Raw genomic sequence first — 18,898 nt, forward strand, 5'->3', positions numbered from 1 at the left:
GTTAATGCTGGGAAGGAGAAGGTAAGCAGCATGCACAGGTACTTGGCTTGTCACTTTGCCAGTTACAAGAGAACAGATAACTACAATACTTGACCCTTGGGGGGCTTAGAATAAAACAAAAACAAAAGTCTTCTGGAACAGATAAGGTATCTTTATTAATAATGGCCTGGGCAAGTGTAGACTCTAAAAGATGAAGTTTAACTGCATAGTCTTATTTTATAAGCCTATACCACTCACTTAATTTCCTCAAGTGTGATTTAGTCTCAACCTATCCACCAACTTTTCTTTTGACAGCTGAAGTACCTGAGGCTTTGGACAGGGAAAGGGGCCTATCCAGGGTCATACTGGTTAAGAATAGTGCTAAAATTGGACACCTTTATCACAAAGGCATCTTGCTTACCCGTCAAGTCTCGTTATTCCTTTCTTCCTAACAGTTGTTATTTCATCCACATTTTATCTTCTACTAAAAAAATGAGTTGGGATTTTCCCTCCTTTTCTACACAAACAAGTGCTAAATGATAAGGATTAAACCAGAATACCTCTGTCTGTTCACACGCACACTCAAAACTGAAACAAAAGAAAGCTGTGACCAGTATGTAACACAGTGGGTCAAAATGTCATCTATTTTCAGAAATTTGAGGGTTCACCCAAACCCAAGGCATTTTGCAGAATGCACCTCTCAGATTTTAAAAAGAAATTTCTGGTATAAGCTTTGAAAAGGAATTTTATCTGTATAATTCAGGGCTCCTTAGCATGTAAGTAATTAGGATTTCCTATTTAACATAACTCTTTTTCCACCTTGCTTATTTCTTATTAGGGAGAATGAAGAAGAATATTCAACTCTGTCAATGACTCTGTAAAAACATTTCTGTAATCTGTGGCCCCTGGCTTCCTCCCTGAAGTTAACAAAACACACTTAGGCACAGGGAAAGAACCAAAAAGCCATCCCTGAGGAACAGCTTTTCTTTTCCCATATATCAAAATGGACTGGGTCTTGGGCAGAGGTACTACTTCATGGCACTTTCCTAAACTGCTGGTGATGTTTTTATGTAGACAGGAAACGTGGCTTTACAACTGAAAAGGAATTCAGATACTTTAAAATGGGTGGTGGGTAGGTTTCTAAAGTAGAGCAAATGAATTCATTTCCCTTGAAGAAATGCCAGTTCTTTTCCCCACTTATTCCCTTTGTGGCAAGATCTCAACTCCTGAATCAAACATATGAAACATCAGTGATTTCCAAGTTTGTAAAAGGATTTTTTTTTCTTTATGAAACTAACTGGTTGGTCTTTAACCTTTCTGTGAAGTTGCAGCAAGTGTTAACTCTAAGGTGAGGCCCAAGTGACTTTCTTAAGGTCACACAGTCAGTAAGAGATGAGCAAATAACTCAGAAGAACTCCCACTAGTCCACACTTCTAACCACTATACCACACAAACTCACATGTCTGATTCATTTTAAGAACTGAGTATACCTTATTATTTCAAAGGCCCAGTTGGTATATGCTCTTCAAATAATTTCTGAAATCTGTCATTACAAAATAAAATGTGCTGATGAAAACTGACAAGTCTATTGTTTCTAATTCATCTTTTCTCTATGACAGCCAAAAAGTACCTTCCAACACCATTAACTAATTGAAAACTTCAGAAGAAAGTTAAGAAGTGCCTTGAAGCAAGCAAATCCTAGCAGACATAGCTCAATCAACTGATTCAGCCTAGCACTAGCACACTAATAATTGCCCTATAATTAACTATAGCGGTTCTCAATTCTGTCTGTACAAATTATAATCACTTGGGTAACTTAAAAAATACATATGCCGAGGGGCGCCTGGGTGGCGCAGTCGGTTAAGCGTCCGACTTCAGCCAGGTCACGATCTCGCGGTCTGTGAGTTCGAGCCCCGCGTCAGGCTCTGGGCCGATGGCTCAGAGCCTGGAGCCTGCTTCCGATTCTGTGTCTCCCTCTCTCTCTGCCCCTCCCCCGCTCATGCTCTGTCTCTTTCTGTCTCAAAAATAAATAAACGTAAAAAAAAAAAAAAAAAAAAAAAAAAAAATACATATGCCGAGTCCCCATCCCAGACCAATGAATTAAAATCTTTGAATCAGGTATTGATATATTTAAAGAGCTTCCAATGTGATTCCAATGTACAACTAATATTGAGAACCACTGTAAATTTCTCAACTGTATAAATTTGTGCAATTCTGATTATGTGTTACACTTGTTACTTACACAGTTGGAAGAAACTAAATAGCAAGGGAAATGAGATTTTTGCATAAACAGCTATATAACAAAGTTGAAGCTAATACAGACACAAAGGATGGTCTCATCTATAGGAATTTATACAAGGAAGATGTTTCTACCTCTGGGACGTTAAGGAAGGCTTCTAAGGAGGCAGTGACATCTAAACCGGGCCTTGGAGGCTAGGACAGACAGATCTCAAGAGGAAAGGCATTTTAAACACAGTTCAGAGTGCTAACAAAGATGTTTGTAGGGGGGAAACAGTGGATGCAATTTAAGAACACAGAAGAATAAGTTGTAGAGGCAGTTTGGGACCACTTTAAGAGAGCCTCGAATTTCAAGCAAAATTACATGGTAGGAAATGGGGCATCACTAGGTTTCTGAACAAAGGCCTGCCCTAATCGTGAAATGATTCTTAAAGGCGGAGAAACGATGGACTAGTCAAAAGTAGAGACACATCGCAAGGAAACCTGTTTGGGAAGGCTCTCATTGCAGGAGTCTAGGCAAGTAATGAAAGCCTGATGTAAGTCAGCAGTACTGGGAAAGGAGAAAAACAACTGGGTAAGAGAAGTTACAAAGGCAGGACTGAGCAACTGAGTAGATGGGAAATAAGGGCAAGAGAAGCACCAACTAGTCAGCTTTCAATTCTGGATAATTACAAAGATGGAAATGTCACCAAAAGAAATAGGGGACTTTTCAAAGATGAACTCAAATCTCAGATTTGACACTGTGAATTGCCTGAGGGATATCCAAATGCAGATGTCCAGCAAAAAATAAAGTTTTGTCTGCAACTTAAGAGAAATGTCAGAGCTGAAGATACAACTTTGGGGGAAGAGATACAAGTAATGTTTGACTGGGATGAACAATTTTCTTCCTAAGATAACTCCATTATCCTTTACCAATTATATTTGTGATTTCTTGAACCTTTCACCGGCACTCTTCTGAATCTCTTGCATCCTTAATTCTCCTATTCATGGTAACTATAAGCTGAGATCAATGGTACAGCTGGCTTTCTCCACACCTACAGCAGCATGGCTGACTCCCAACAACTGGGGGTAGGGAGTGGCAGGAAGGAGACTGGTAACACTACAAATCCATGATCTCTGGCCACTTCTGAACACCCAGTGTCACTTGTCGATTTTCTCTGGCCCTGGGATAGGTCCTGTTCCAGATCCTCTTAATGACTACTCTGGTACCACTATTTTCACTCTACTCAACCATCATCTCTTGACTCTGAGAACACAACCTCATATCCTAGTTCATGAAAAATGAAGTTGTCAGGCATGATTAACAGTCTCTCCCTGCTACTTACAAACTTATCTACAGCCACATTATTCTTCACTTATTTTCTTCCATCTATTTAAGCTATTCCATCTGCCTGTGACCATGATCCCATTTCTTTGTGCCTCCTCTGTGACCCTATTCCATGGTATATATCTACCCCTCCATCTCAATTTCAGATTATTTTTCTTTCCTGGCTCCTTCTCCACACCCTATTAAACATGCTTTAGTGTCCTTTCAAAACAAATTGTTCAATTTCTCTCCTACCCTTATCATAAAGTTTCTCAAAAGAGAAATCAACATTTGCTGACTCTACTTCCTCATCTTAATCTCAGATATAAAGGATTATGTATTTCTTCCAATTATGTAAAGAGTTTTTTTTTTTTCCCAAATGTACATTTTTTCCCCTTGGGTAAAGAATACATATCTATTCCTACTTTTAATGTACAGTTGACCCCTGAACAACATGGGTTTGTACTACTACATGGTATACTTATATGCATATTTTTTTAATATAAGGTATATAGTACTGTAAATGTATTTTCTCTTCCTGATGATTTTCTTAATAATTTTTTCTCTCATTTTATTTTAACAGACAGTACATAACACATACAACATATAAAACATGTGTTAATCAACTGCTTATGTTACTGGTAAGGCTTCTGGTCAACAGCAAGCTATTAGGAAAGTTTGGGGGGGGGGAGTCAAAAGTTTTATGTGGATTTTTGACTAGAGGGGGCAGGGGTCAGTGCCCTAGACCCCATGTTGTTCAAGGGTAAACCATATATCGTAATGTATAACCTTAGCTGCAGAGATTTGTTAGTGGCATTTAATTTTATAGTTTTGGGAACTGGGAGCATGTGAAAGTTCTGTAAATCTGTTGTCAGATGAGCAACATATTTCTCTGCAATGAAATCGTAAGAATACTAGTTATAACCTGGTGATTGCTTTATTCTTACAAAACATTTTTTGCAGTATAGATGATTTGCCACTCACTATAATTAAAAACCTTCATGTGATAAACAACATCATAATGTGGGGCCCAAAAAACTCAACGGAAAAAAAAATCAGTAAATAAATAGAACTCAGAAATAATACAGGTAATTCAGTTACTAGAACATGGTTTCACTTCCACAGAAATCGTAGGTGTTCACCAAGCAGTTTGTAGTAGTTTTCTAGGTACTTCTGCTCCACTGGAATATTCAGTATTAAGACTTGTCTATTTTGATATGTCCATGTTTTAAGACAGAGTATACCTTTTCTAGTTGTACTAAAATGAAAGAAAGCTAACTCTCAAACTCCTCATTCAAAATGGATAATGGATCAACACAAACAGTAGTCATATAATATCAAGACTCGTTTTATCCTTTGGCCTTAAAATCTTCTCTAAAGCTTTATAAAAATACTTAAACACGGAGTAAAATGGAAACACTTGAATTTTGCCTCCAAGAACTATGTTACTTTAGTGTTAACCAGAACTATCAGAATGAGAAAAGTCAGAGGCAGGAAGAATATTAAAAAGGTGTTAAGTCTCTATAATAAACAATCTACACGGAAGTATTGAAAGACAACAGAGGAAAAACACACTAGGCAATTAGGATCTTGAATTTAACAAACACTCGATACATCTGGGAATAATCATTTTTTCTCCTTAAAACTTTCATTCAAGTTTGCAAGATTAGTTAATAAAATACATTCATAAAGCTAGTTAAAGAAAGAGTTTGCCTCTAGAGTAAAATTTTCCATTAGGACTCATTAATATTTGATAAATTCTTCCAATTCAACGAACAAATACCAACATGTAAAACATTTGAAGAATTCTCCAGAATTGTGTCTGTGATGCACCAGATAAATAAAGGATTTAGTGCCATGCTATACTTGATGATTAACTGCTCTATAACTGATTCTTCCATTTTATCATTTATCAGTCCACAGAAGATAAAAGAGTAAGTTCATGGAAGGTAAGAGAAAAGCAGTATTTGGAATCAATCAAGTTTTTAAATCAAAGAAACATTTAAAAAATTTAAATGTTCACTAATTTTATAATTATAGGAGTTAAAAAACAATCTCATGTTTATATCTAGCTTTGTTTTTCATTAATTTTATTCAAGATTTTATAAAAATCTATTTGCAAAAAAGCAATGCTAGATTTGGTTAAAAGTAGCAATTATTTTTAGGCTAAATAGTCACACCCTTATCAGACTACCCACCCTGGAAAATATGAATCATTACAGAGACACAGGGTCACTGTCCTTCCTTTCACCCATAATCGTAAGCAACTATTTTGTTTTTCCTGTGCAATGCAATTTTACCAGTGCTACCAATTCTGTGTTTAAGTACATAACATCAATAATAATTTATCCAAGTCTTTCCTATCCCTCCATTCATTTGCTTTATTCTACAAATACTCACTGAGTACTTTACTTAATAAGTGCCAGATTGAGATGTCGAGTGCTTGGCACTAAGGAGACAAAAGTCATCTAGACACTGTCCTTGGCTGAAGGAGATTATGTTTTGGTAAGAAAACAGTTTCAAATTCACCTCACTTACTGTAGGCACCTTTCCAGGTTTACTACTGCTTACACATTGTCCAAACAAAAATGTCTGGATGAAGGGAAAGCCTCTTATTTTCATTTGGAAACATGTCTGTGTGTGTGTGTGTGTGTGTGTGTGTGTGTGTGTGTGTGTGTGAGAATGAAGTACACGTATAAGTCCCCAGGAATGATTTGTGGATCATGAAAGATGAGAAGAAAGGGAAGGTAAAAATCATGAATATAAAAAAAAAGTTAGTCACCAGAATTAAACATAGTGGCTGTATTTAGGTCAAGCTTAGAAAAGCTGCCTTAAATTAATTCTCCTAGGGAAGATCACTGACCTGTGGTGGAGGGGGATAACAATCAGAGCAAGTAATGGAGCAATAATACCCATATGGGTTTTGGAAGAAGAAATATATAAGGTTTGGTTCATTCACTTTTGTACAGAAGCAGAATGTTAGCAAATATTACTCACATTCAAGGCAAGGAGAGAGAAACATGTGGAGGAAAAAGTGGGAAAGAGAGGTGGGTGACAGGGTTTAGAGAAGAAAAACTAATAGGCAAATTTGCCTTTGATGACATTCCCAGTTTCTTCATGGGTTGTATCCTGTCAATTACCCTGTATCTTTTTAGTATTCCCAATTCTGCCTAACATCTCCTTGCCCCCTGCCACCAACATGCCCAAGCCTCCACTATCCTGAGAAGTTTTCTGAAGATTTACCATGTCATATCAGGTTATAGTTGCTTCCCTTTCCTCTTCTGGCTACCATATGAAAAGAACGGTCAACATAGGCTACAACTGTCTACTACAGCAACCCTTGCAATCTGGTCTCAATGCCTATCATTCTAACAAAACTGATTTCTTGAAGGTCACCTACCTAGTTGCCAAAGCCATAGCCTTTTTTTCAACAGAGGATAAATACCTGGTTCTCAGAAACGTAGTTACCACTTCTTTCTTAAACCTCACACCTGCTTTGGATTCCTTGACAGTGTTCTGGTTGGATACATACCTTTCTGAAGTACATTGTGCTGAGGAAAACGCACGCATTTTCAAGTCAGAAAGGTCTGAGTATGAGTCCCAGGTGTGACCTTGGACAAAGTACTTGTTTTCCAAGAGTCTGTTTCTTCCTCTGGGAGGTGGGACACCACTAATGACCTCACTGGATTGTGAAGATCAAATAAAATAACGTATGTAAAGAACCTAGTATGGTGCTGCCCATAGCTGATGTTCAAAAATGCCCATTTTCCTCCTCTTTCTGCTATCTCTGTAGTGCTTAGGCATCCTTGGCATGGATGCCGCTGTTCCACAGGTTCTATCTCATCTTGGCTTTACATTTAACACCCTCTATCTCTGCCAAGTCACCATTTCAGTGCTTACTCCAAAATCTAGGTATCTGATTTTCCTTACCACTTTTTTTTAATGTTTGTTAACTTTTTACATAAAATGTGACAAAATGATTTGCAACAATGGGAACTGTACAGCTGGTCAGGTGAGCTTCAGAGCTGCATTACTTTAGGATCAACTTTGCTTATTTCCACCAGGGTCCCTCCTGGGGGATATAAGTATCCTGAACCCTTATAGTTGTGGTTCTTCATCCAAAGTCCAACTCCTCAGTCATGCCTTGATTTACTGAATAGGCCACTTCTCTTTCCACTTCAGAGCTGGAGGCATGAACTCCGGAAATGTGCCCATGTAACATGCAAGTGAGACAAAAAGCATCCAGCCAAGCACGATCATGACAACAAGTAACACAATGTCTAAGACACAATTGTACAGTGAAAGGCTATTCACCAAGATTTTGGCAAAGGAGTGTGCTCGTGAAACCCTCAGATGGTAGAGGTCTTACATGTGCATTCCAGTCCTTGGTTCCAAAGGATCCATAATGCCCTCCTGTACTGCTTCTCCTCAGGTCCATCCTATTCCTCTCCGTACAGATGTACCCAAGTTTCCTTCCAGCAAACTGTGTCGTGGCCCCTGGGTGCTAATGCCTTTCCCACAGTGCTCAGGGTCCACGCTAGGGTGCTGGTCCAACTCTGGACAGAGTGGCTGCTGAGCCTGGGCATTGGACATGGGTGAACTCCTTATCATTCTTTAGATCCAATTCCACATTTTCAACTACCTAACTGGGGAACCACCCAACTAAATAATCTGCCTGAACCTAAACTGAACAAGAATAGTCTCAGTGCTTGAAGAGCAGGTATTGAATCACATGAACCATCTCTCTCTCTTTCTTTAAAATTTTTTTAAATGTTTACTTTTGAGAGAGAGACAGTGTGAGTTGGGGAGGGGCAGAGAGAGAGGGAGACACAGAATCTGAAGCAGGTTCCAGGCTCTGAGCTGTTAGCACAGAGCCCGATGTGGAGTTTGAACTCATGAACCGTGAGATCATGACCTGAGCTGAAGCTGGACATTTAACCGAGTGAGACACCCAGGTGCCCCAAATGCACCATCTCTTAAAATTAGTTCCCCCTACCCATTCCCCTAAAGGCACCAGTATTTTCCCAGTCATCTGTCTTAATATGGGCATACTGAGGAGACACTGAGGGTTTGGTTCTAGACCACTGCAGGAAAGTGAGTATCACAATAAAGTCAAATGAATTGTTTGGTTTCCTACTGCATATAAAAGTTATGTTTACACTGTACTGTAGTCTATTATGTGAAACAGTATTATGTCTAAAAACATATACACCTTAATTAAAAAATAATTTAAAAATGCCATAACCTGAGCTTTCAGTGAGTCATGATTACTGTTCATAGGTCACCATAGTAAATATAATAAGTTTGAAATACTACGAAAATCACCAAAATATGACATAAAGACACGAAGTGAGCAGATGGCGAGCTGTTGGAAAATGGTGCTGACAGACCTGCTCAGTGCAGGGTTGCCACAAACCTTCAATCTGTAAAAAATGCAACTACCTGCAAAGTGCAATAATGTGAAGCCTGATAAAATGAAGTGTGCCTATATTTTGACATTGTTTTTTATCCACTTCCCACATTGCTAAAACTTGTCGATTCTCGAGTTGTAATGTCTCTTATCATCTACAGGTCTCTCCCATTTAATTCTCACTGTAATCATTTTAGTTCACTGCCTCATTGCTCTTTGGTTAACTAGGCTGTTACTAGTGGAGTCGGAGAAAATCAATTTCGTAAATGATGTGGGCAATAGTAAGAATGCATGAGATTAAGGAAAAGCACTGGAATCACTGACAGCACACTAGTTCTTAAAGAAGTTTGTCCAGTGAATGGATGATAGTCTGAGGGAGTCAGTGAGGTTAAGAACAAAGGATAAAATTGTTTCTTCTGTTTTGTTTTTTTAAGCTTTAAAGAGGAGTAAGCAGTTGTAGGCAGGAGGGAAGGGGTCAACAAAGAGCAAGGAAGGATAGTTTCCTAATTAACCTCATTCATACATTCACTCATTCACTGCCAAATATTTATTGTGAATCTATAATTAAACACAAAGCTAAGTGTATAATGGTGAATAAAATCAGACAAAGAACCAGCCCCTAAAATCTTCAAGTTGAATGAGGGAGGCAGATTTTAATCAAGTAGTCAGGCAATTAAAAATAAAATTGAAAACAGAACAGTGTAGGAAAGATAAGTGCATGGTGTTATAAAAACAAAACAAAAAAAAACACAAAACAACAACAACCCTATTTGTAAAGATACCTACTCTAGTCAGGGAAGTCAAGAAAGATTTCTTGAGGAAGAAACACTTCCTCAAGTTCTAAAAGATAAAGGGGAATTAACCAAACGAAGAGGTGAGGGAAGAAGGTCCTGGACATAGGGAACAGCCTGGGTCCTATGGTGAGAGAGTGTGATGAGAAGGGCTGAAAGAGGGTCAGTGTGCTGGGAAGGAGAAGAACAAGGTAGGGTGGTGTGAGGGGAGGCTGGAGAAGAAGGGGCTGTACTGCACAGGGCCACATAGGCCACAGTAATAAGTTTTTCTTTAAGAGCAATTGGAAGTGGATGAAATACTGGTGTAGGGTAGAAGACACAATCAGATGTGACTCTAGATCTCTGCAAGACTGATCTTCCTAAAGCACGGGCTTCATGACAGTACTCTGCTCAAAACTTAAAACATGACTTTCGGGGCACCTGGGTGGCTCAGTCGGTTGAGCGTCCAACTCCAGCTCAGGTCATGATCTCACCACTCGTGAGTTTGAGTCCCACGTCAGGCTCTGTGCTGACAACTCAGAGCCTGGAGCCTGCTTCTAATTCTATGTCTCCCTCTCTCACTGCCCCTCTCCCTCTCACACTTTCTCTCAAAAAAAAATGTTAAAAAAAAAAATGACTTTCACTCTCCACTGAAGTAAGTTTATCTGCCATGAAAAGATCTCTGTAATAGACCCAACTTTCCAATCACTCTTTCCAGTTATTTTGTACTCTTCAAGAAATCCTTTTGCTTTTTGGTTTTTTTTTTTTTTTTTTTTTTTTTTTCATGCTAGAAGTACCTCCAGAATGCCCTCATCCTTTCATTTCTATTTCTTGACACCCTTTCTATTTTGGAGGGTCAACACAAAGCCCGCTGCTATGAAACTTTCTTTTTTTTTATTAAATCTTTTTAGTCCAGATCTTTAGTCTCTTTGGAACTCCCAAGTCTATGCTTCCTTTTTGCCCATATGATACATTTAACTTTTTATTGTACACATTCATATCCCCTTTTCCTCAAAATCCAGTAGGCTGTAAAGTCTTTCAGTGCAGAGGCTTTGTTTAACCTTTGTATCCCCCACAGAGCCTAAGAGACAGTCTTACCAGAAGCAGCTGCTCAATAAACATTGTCTATTTTTAAATTCAGATTTCTAACTATTTGGAACCTTTTCAATTATTGTGTAGATGCCAGCTTCTACACTAATTTATAGTTATAATGCTACAACAAAGTGTGGGTCTCATTTCCTTCTCTGGTATATATGGGTTCTACTTATGTTGATTGTCATGGCATGGTATTAGAGACATTTAAAAAAAAGACTAAACCAACTCTTTAGAAGAAAAATCAGAGCTACAAAGCAGGTGCTTATCAATTCTTTAGCTAATAATAAGATGATATTATCTCAGAGAAGAAACTCGGGTCGCCCTACAATATCTAGTTCAAAGAAGATTTATCAATGAACACTTGAGATCTTTTCATCAGTGAATAAAAAAAAAAAGTAGGAAGTAAAAAAGGAAAACATTACTCTAGAACCACTTTAAACATTTCCTTAAATGTGATCTGAACAAAGAATTCGAAATTCTCACATTAAAGTTCTTTCTAGACATCCTTATTCACTGACAGCACTTATTCCCACATAAAGTGTAAAGGATAATAATGTAGAAGAGGGAAAAGAGGTCCATAGATTGTAGTGATGATTCTGTAAGCATAATTAGTTTTAAAACATATTTTTACATTAAAATAATCAGCTTACGCATTTTATTTTGCTTTTCACTACTGTTAAGTATAATGCTGAGGTACTAAACCACTCCATTGTTTCCTTTTGTACAGGGCAGTTTCCTTAGCTTTGATGAAGAAAGCAATATAATGTCAGCTAATATAATGTCACTCTGAGGTAGAAAGACAGTAAAGGAATCCTGGGGGTGGGGGATGGGGGGGTGTGTTCCTCCCAGTGACTTAAATGAGTGCTCTGTAATCTTTCCACAGAGTGACTAGCCATATCACTCAAAGCATTTCTTTGGCAAGTTTAACGACTAAGATCATTAAGTAATAATACTGAGGCAGTGTTACTATGGCTCTATCAGCAAAATTAAATTGCTTCCTACACTAAATATACTCATCCTCACTGTCTCCTTCAGTAACCTTTGGCCTATTGTGTTAGAATAATTTCTTACATATATTATCTCATAGTTGAATTCACACTGCTAAGTTCATTTAACCCAGATATAGCCTAACCTCTCATTTTGCCAACAAGAAAAAAAAAAACAAAACAGGATATAATCCAGAATGAGACTGAATTTAGGGTTTTAAGAGGCCCTTGTGTAGCTAAAGGTAGTCTGTATGGTAACAAAACTACATTTATTAAAAATGATTAATAAAAATTATTTACATACATTTAAATTGCATTTACTTTTATCCTAGGCACAAAGTTAAAGTCCCAAAATCAAGAGGCAGATGAGGCTATTAAGGAATTCTAAGAAAAATAAAATAGGTAGAAAAGAAGAACATACCCTGAAGAAGTATGTCATTATGGGCTTTCTACTTCATAACTATTATCTAGGAAACTGAGATAAAAACTTTGATTATAAAAGACTATGCCAGCCAAATAAAATAAAATGTTTTTCTTATAACAGATGGTTTATGTCCTGATAATGTTTGTATTTAATGCTTTAGGATTACCTATTAATAAGGAAGCAGGGATGCTTTCCATTGATATTTCTAATTCAAAGCAAACAAGTTCTTTGTAACTCACTTTGTAGTGATATATTACATACAGGTTTGTTTAAAGGGCTGGGCTATAGTGACTTTAAACTTTATATCTAAATCCTGTTTGTGACAAACCTATAGAGCAGCTTTGTAGATGAGAGTTGGAAAAGTTTTTCTTCATAATTGTTGTTATGCAACAATTCTTTCAGAATAGTGGCTTTAACTTTTTTTTTCAATGCCCTAGAACTGAAATGGAACCAACCAGTGGTGTCCATATGCAACCATGATCTCACTCTTACAGTGCTCAACCCTGAGGCTGGGGTAACAGTGTCCTAAAGCCTCTTGACTCCTAGCCTCTCCTGGCTTGTCCTCTCAGTGAGCTCAGTCAGGATGTCAAAATGTCACTGACAGATGTGGAGACTGACTCTGCAAGTCAAGGTTGTGACTGGCAAGGGCCAGATACTGCCTGATACTTGCTGTCACCAATGTTCCCACTGCTGCTGCTTGGGATGAGGAAGCTAGACAGAACACCCTTTTGCTATGGATCCTTAGTGAACTGTGGCTTGAGGGTGGGGACTCTCAGCTACTTGTGGATAAAAACACTAACCATTATAAACTTGCCAAAATTACAAGGAATTCTGAGGGGAAAAATCACTGAGGAAAGTAGGCTTTGGTTAAAAATTTAAACAAGTATTTTTTCTTTAGAAAAGATCTGGATTCCTAAAGTCACTTCAATTTAAAAACATCTCTCAGCAATAAATATGTGGGGGGGGGTTTAGAAATAATCTAATTATTGTTTAATCATCAGTAAACAAACACTTAAACTTCACAATGACAATGGTACTGTGATAGTAAACATCATAAGATAAACAAATCCAAGATTTACACAAGGGAAAAAAAAAACAAAAAAAGAATTTTATGGATACTGAAGAATCCAAAAATATGCCACCTGTTACGATTCAAGACATTCAATTTATATGGTCTCATATTCAACACTATGGTCATTCTGGAAGCAGGGGGCGGTCGTAGGTAGTCATTTTGCATATTAAGTAGAAATTCCCAGAACATAAGAAATAGATATTACAAGTCCATGAAGGTCTAAAATCGATCAAAATGTGCATATTTAAGTTTTCGAAAAACTGTTAATGTAAGCCTCTAAAATGACTACTGGCTTTGAGGCAAGAAGAGAAGACCTTTATAGTTCAATCTATAGAGCCCTCATACATTGCCAGTGGAAATGTAAAACACTGAAGCCACTGTTCCACAGGCTAGCAGTTCCTCAGAGATTAAACAGAATTAGCATATGATGGTAACTCTATTTTTAGGTGTATACACAAGAGAACTAAAACATGTTCACACCAAAACTTATACACAAATGTTTATAACAACCAGAAGGTACAAACAACCTAAATGTCCATCAGCTGATTAATGGGTAAATAAAATGTAGTATATCCATAAAATGGAATATTACTCAGACATAAAAAGGAACAAAGTACTGTTACATGCTACAGTGTTAATTAACTTTGACAACACTGTGTTAAGTGAAAGAAACCACACACAAAAGGCCACACATTATATCATTCCACCTGTATGAAATGTTCAGAATCCATAGCGACAGAAAACAGATTAGTGGTTACCAGGGGATGAGGGAAGAGGAAATTGGGACTAAGCTAACAGGTATGAGGGTTCTTTTTGGAATGATGGAAATGCTTTGGAATTAGACAGTGGTGACAGCTGCATAATATAACAAATATACTAAAACCCAGAGAATGGTACACTATAAAATAGTGAGTTTTATGTTATATGAATTATATCTTGATAAAAATTCAGTTAAATATAAAAAATTCCATAATTATATGGAAAAAAAGTTATTTCAATGATCTTCCACTATATGGTCTTAACTACTTAGAACCAAATGTTAGAAGAAAGGCCTTAGAATACTTCTGAGAACCGAAAAATTTCTAAGGAACTACGTCTTCATTTTTCATGGTATGCTCACAAACTTCTCTAAGGAAATTAGTGATGGGTAGGCTAAAAAAAAAAATCTGCTGAGGCAAAAAGCCTTAGTCACATCTTTCTATTCATGCCTGGTACCCTAGGGAAGTGACTCTCCTGAGTGTCTATGTGTATGATGATTACCTAAAGTGGCTGCCCATATCCAGCGAAGGCTTTTGTTTAGTGATCATGGTCAAGTTGAGCTTGTTTAAATACCATTTCTCAGGACTTACATGCTACTCCCTTAACGATAGGAATACTGAAAGCTTTTAGGAGGAATATACTATTGCATGGTCTCTGCCTAGGAAGTGGGCCATAGTTCACTGGAAACAGACAGTTCAGATAAATAAAATGAAAGCAGACATTTTTGGAGATGATCTTGAAAGCTTTCCATTAGAGAACATCAAGGGCATAAAACTAGGAAGAGCATGTATTCATGTGAGATTACCAGAAGTCACTCTCTACCTTCTCTTCTTTCTAGGTAATAAAAAGTATTCATCTCCTTCATTAGATAACCAAATCATTCCCATGGACCATAACATATACCCCCTAACTGGCTACGCACTAAAAGACACCTGACTCCTATGCTACAATTAACCTCAGATTATCATAATACAAAGTAGTGGCTACTTACAAAGGTTAACTTGGGTGGAAAAGTAGTATTTTAAATACAAAAGGACACTGAGGAAACTGATTCTCATTTCTCACATATGGGCTGTACATAAAGTAAGTCAGGCCAGTTAATTTGCTTCTCCATAGACTTCTATCTGGCTTCTCTTTGGCTGCTAGTCTGGACCTTTCTCTCTATTTGTCAGCTTTAAGTCAACATTTGCACAGTCCCCTCTTGTGTTACAGGCTGAAGTATAATGAGAAGTCAAAGATGACTTGGGAAGACTAAGAGCAAAAGGAAGAGAAAAAGGAGAGAAGGGATCAAGCTGATGGGGGTGTCCTATGGCTATAAAATCTTCTCACAAAATACTAGTCAAAATATTCTCAAGGAGAATATCCTGAGTACTGAGACCATGATGCAAAGTGATCCTACAGTTTCTGTTTTTTTCCTGTATTAAGAGTAGGATGAGAATTATGAGGAATATAAAAACAAATATGATATCATTATGAGGAGGCATCACAAAATGCACTTTAATGTCATTAATTTTTATGCTTGCTAATTTGGCAAACACATCAAAATTATATAAATTCATTAACTAGCTTTACACTGTATATAGGCACTAAAATATTTATAGCAGACTATCTATCTATCTATCTATTTATACACATCTTTATGAAAAATCATGCACTGAGACTGTGGAAAAAGTCTAATATTAGAGCATTATTTTTGTGGCAAAAGCAGATTCAACTTTGTATTGTTTCAATATACAGTATATAAGAGTAAAGCCTGATAAAGTTCAGCTAAGATAAAAAATTACTGTAAGTGCTTAAGCATAACACCAATTACCAGGTTACTTTACCATATTTCTAATGAGTTATTAAAAACAAACAACAACAAAAAAAGAACTGGGTCAATTTTCAGTATTACAGATGTTTTATGTAAGGAGTTCTTAAGAATCTTTGTTAATTATAACATTTATTAAAGAAATAAGAAAGGACTAAAGGGAAATTAATTTCTTCACTGTTAAGTAAGTATATACTGTTTAAGCTCTGATTTAAAAAGTCTTTCTGTGTGCTCTTGGTAACTACGTAAGGTCTGAGTACAAAATATATATATCCATAAATGTTGCAGTCACAGTGGCTATTCAAGTCGTATGGAATTTGTGAAAAATCTAAATGAAATGGCAATAGGTCATGATTTATTTTTATAGATAAGTGTATTTCACTAAGTGTGCAAAGATGAAGTGTACAACTCAATTTGATCAATTTCTTCCTGAGATTATATTGGTATAAAATTCCCATCAGTATACACTGACAAATTGCATGTTGTGGTTCCAATTTTTTTTAATAAACTTAAAAAAATTGGAACCACAACATGCAATTTGTCAGTGTATACTGAATCCCAAGCAGGCACCAAGGTGTCAGCAAGAGCCCGATGTGTGGCTCGAACTCACTAAACCATGACTTGAGCTGAAATCAAGAGTTGGACACTTAGCCAACTGAGTCACCCAGGTGCCCCTCAAATTTTTAAAATGTTAATACACCTGTGAAAGTGCAAGGGAAGTTACCAGGAAAATATGATTTGACACAAAAACACCTCATTTACTTTTAAGCATACAGATGTAAAAATTCAAGAACCAGCCTTCTTTCTTTCTTCTGGACTATCATGTTTTGCCTAAAATATTGATTTTTCCCCCTCTGCAAGAGTTAGACTGGAGCCAGCACAGCAACATACTAATAAAATGTATACTTTTTAAAGTGGTTTTCAAGAAAAATTTTGAAACAGCTTTCATTCATTAAACAAGTGCTATTAGTAACAAAACCTTGCAATGTTAGTATACAAAGAATAGAACTATTGTTATAATAATTAACATACTATCTTATTACACTCATCTTCAGTGACTACAACTGCCATTCAGAATCTTTTTCCTAGCTATAAGGATTTGTAAGGAGTTCACTTTTAACATGAATTCCAGAAATATCTGCAAGCAACGGCTAAACAAGTTTCATTGGAAATTTGAGAATAGATGCAAAGGTTTTCTAAGTCATAGAATAATTAAAAAAAAAAAAGATAATCCCATGTATGCTATTATCAGTTTTAGCAACAATAAATTAAAAGGCTGAGTGGTGGGGTTACTGGTCCACAGATGTGTGAGTATGTTACTTCCTTTACCTGTTTATGTGCATGTCTCTTTGGGTACTCAAGTCTCCAAATTTCTCACTGTGTTTAAGATTCTTTATCCAATGCTGGTCCTCAAGCCTGCTTTTTCTTCCCCCAATGACAAAATGCCTTTCCCAAAATTGTGAACTGTTAAGTGGGCAGAAAGAGAGGTACAAATCTAAAGTATAATTATACTTTATAGAAGTAAATGGGAGTAGTATTTTAATAGGCTAAGAATGAAAGGGGCTATAAATTGAGCCAGAGATTCTCTTGGGGGAAGAAATATGAAAAGCTAAAGGGGACTTCCTTAGAAAAGAGGAAATAAATAAAATAATACTGGGACAGGAGACAAAAGTCTTAGAGCTGATGACCAAAAAATAAGGAGACTCAGCTAGTGAAGATAAAGAAGGTGCAAAAGCAAAATGGAAGGGATCAGAAATAGCCTGCAAGAAGGGGCAATGGCAAAAGTTAGAATTATGAGAAAATAATATTTGAAGGGCAAAAGCCAAGAAAGAAGCAGCTGACTTGGCGTCTACAGTGACCAAGGATTTTAAAAGAAGCTGAAAGAGCCCTAACTGGGCAGGATTTTACAGGTCCAGGTATCAAAAGGACAAAGAATTAGGAGAAAGACAGGTAGATCTAGATAGTGGTTAACACATAATGAAAGTTAAGAATTTAAGGTGAATGAGAAAAGGAAACAGGGTTTACTGCTATCCCAAGACTGATTGTGTAACGTGCAACATGCAATGCAACTAAGATGTGCAGTCTCTTCTTGAATTCAATTAAGTTACTGTTTTTATGGGTCACTGACCCTTGAAATAAGAGGTTCCCTATACTAGATCCAAAGTTAGGGAAGTCAGTGCATAAAACAACTAGCAAAGCTTTCAATATTTTGTGCCACATTGAAATCAAACACTAGAGGTTTATTTTTGTAGAGAATAATTTGAAATTTTAACAGCAGTCTTTATTATTTCATTTTATATACTTTTTTTGTTCATTGCTATACATTTTGGACAATATGTGTCAAGAGTTTGATACAAAAAAAAAAAAAAAAGTAGGACCTAATAACATGTGTCTTCAGTAAGCAGCTGCTCATTAAGATAATACTTCCAGTTACTGGCTTAGAAAGCAAGATTCTGAGATTACTGCTTGGCCCAGGCCTGTGACTTGTCAACCAAAAAAGTTACTTCCTCTTTAGTATAATGAATTGCAGAAGTACAGTTAAACAGTTATCTATGAGGGTTTATTGGCAGGCATAGGATATGGTGGGTGAGCAGAGTTACTGATATTTTTTTTTTTTGCCAGTGACCAAAATATTTACAAATTTCATAAAATGGAAAGAACTTTCTAAAATATTAATAAGATCTGTTTCACAAATAACCAATTCAACTGGGACCCTGAATAGTAGAAATGACAAAAGATTTGTTCTTAGAGCTGATAAAAAATTTATTATCAAGGCATTCAAGTAAAGTTATTTTCTGTGTTCTGATTTAATGAATCCTGTGAGTTGTATTTGGTTGGGTGACACAGATATTGGCTCACTGAAGCCTACTCTAATGCCTCCCAGCACAGCCTTCCTTGGGACAGTGAAGCCAGAGTAACATGTCAGACTGAAGAAATATCAAGAAAGAGAGAGCAGGGCTGGAGATGCTATGAGGTTGGCTCATAACACTTCTTGACCTATGAGTGTCCAGTAAAGTATTCACTGTCCTATAGGCTTCAATGACTTAAC

The 18,898-nt window shown here is 36.9% G+C and overlaps 1 protein-coding gene across 3 annotated transcripts in view; it reads right to left on the minus strand.

Moving 5' to 3' along the window:
- Positions 1-18,898, minus strand: part of RPAP2 (RNA polymerase II associated protein 2) — a 99,689-nt gene that overhangs the window by 19,625 nt on the left and 61,166 nt on the right. The window lies entirely within an intron of this gene.

This window comes from Lynx rufus, unplaced genomic scaffold (genome assembly GCF_022079265.1).
Source record: "Lynx rufus isolate CCGP_SWC_20201006 ecotype Redwood Valley unplaced genomic scaffold, mLynRuf1.p SCAF_2, whole genome shotgun sequence".
Taxonomy (NCBI): domain Eukaryota; kingdom Metazoa; phylum Chordata; class Mammalia; order Carnivora; family Felidae; genus Lynx; species Lynx rufus.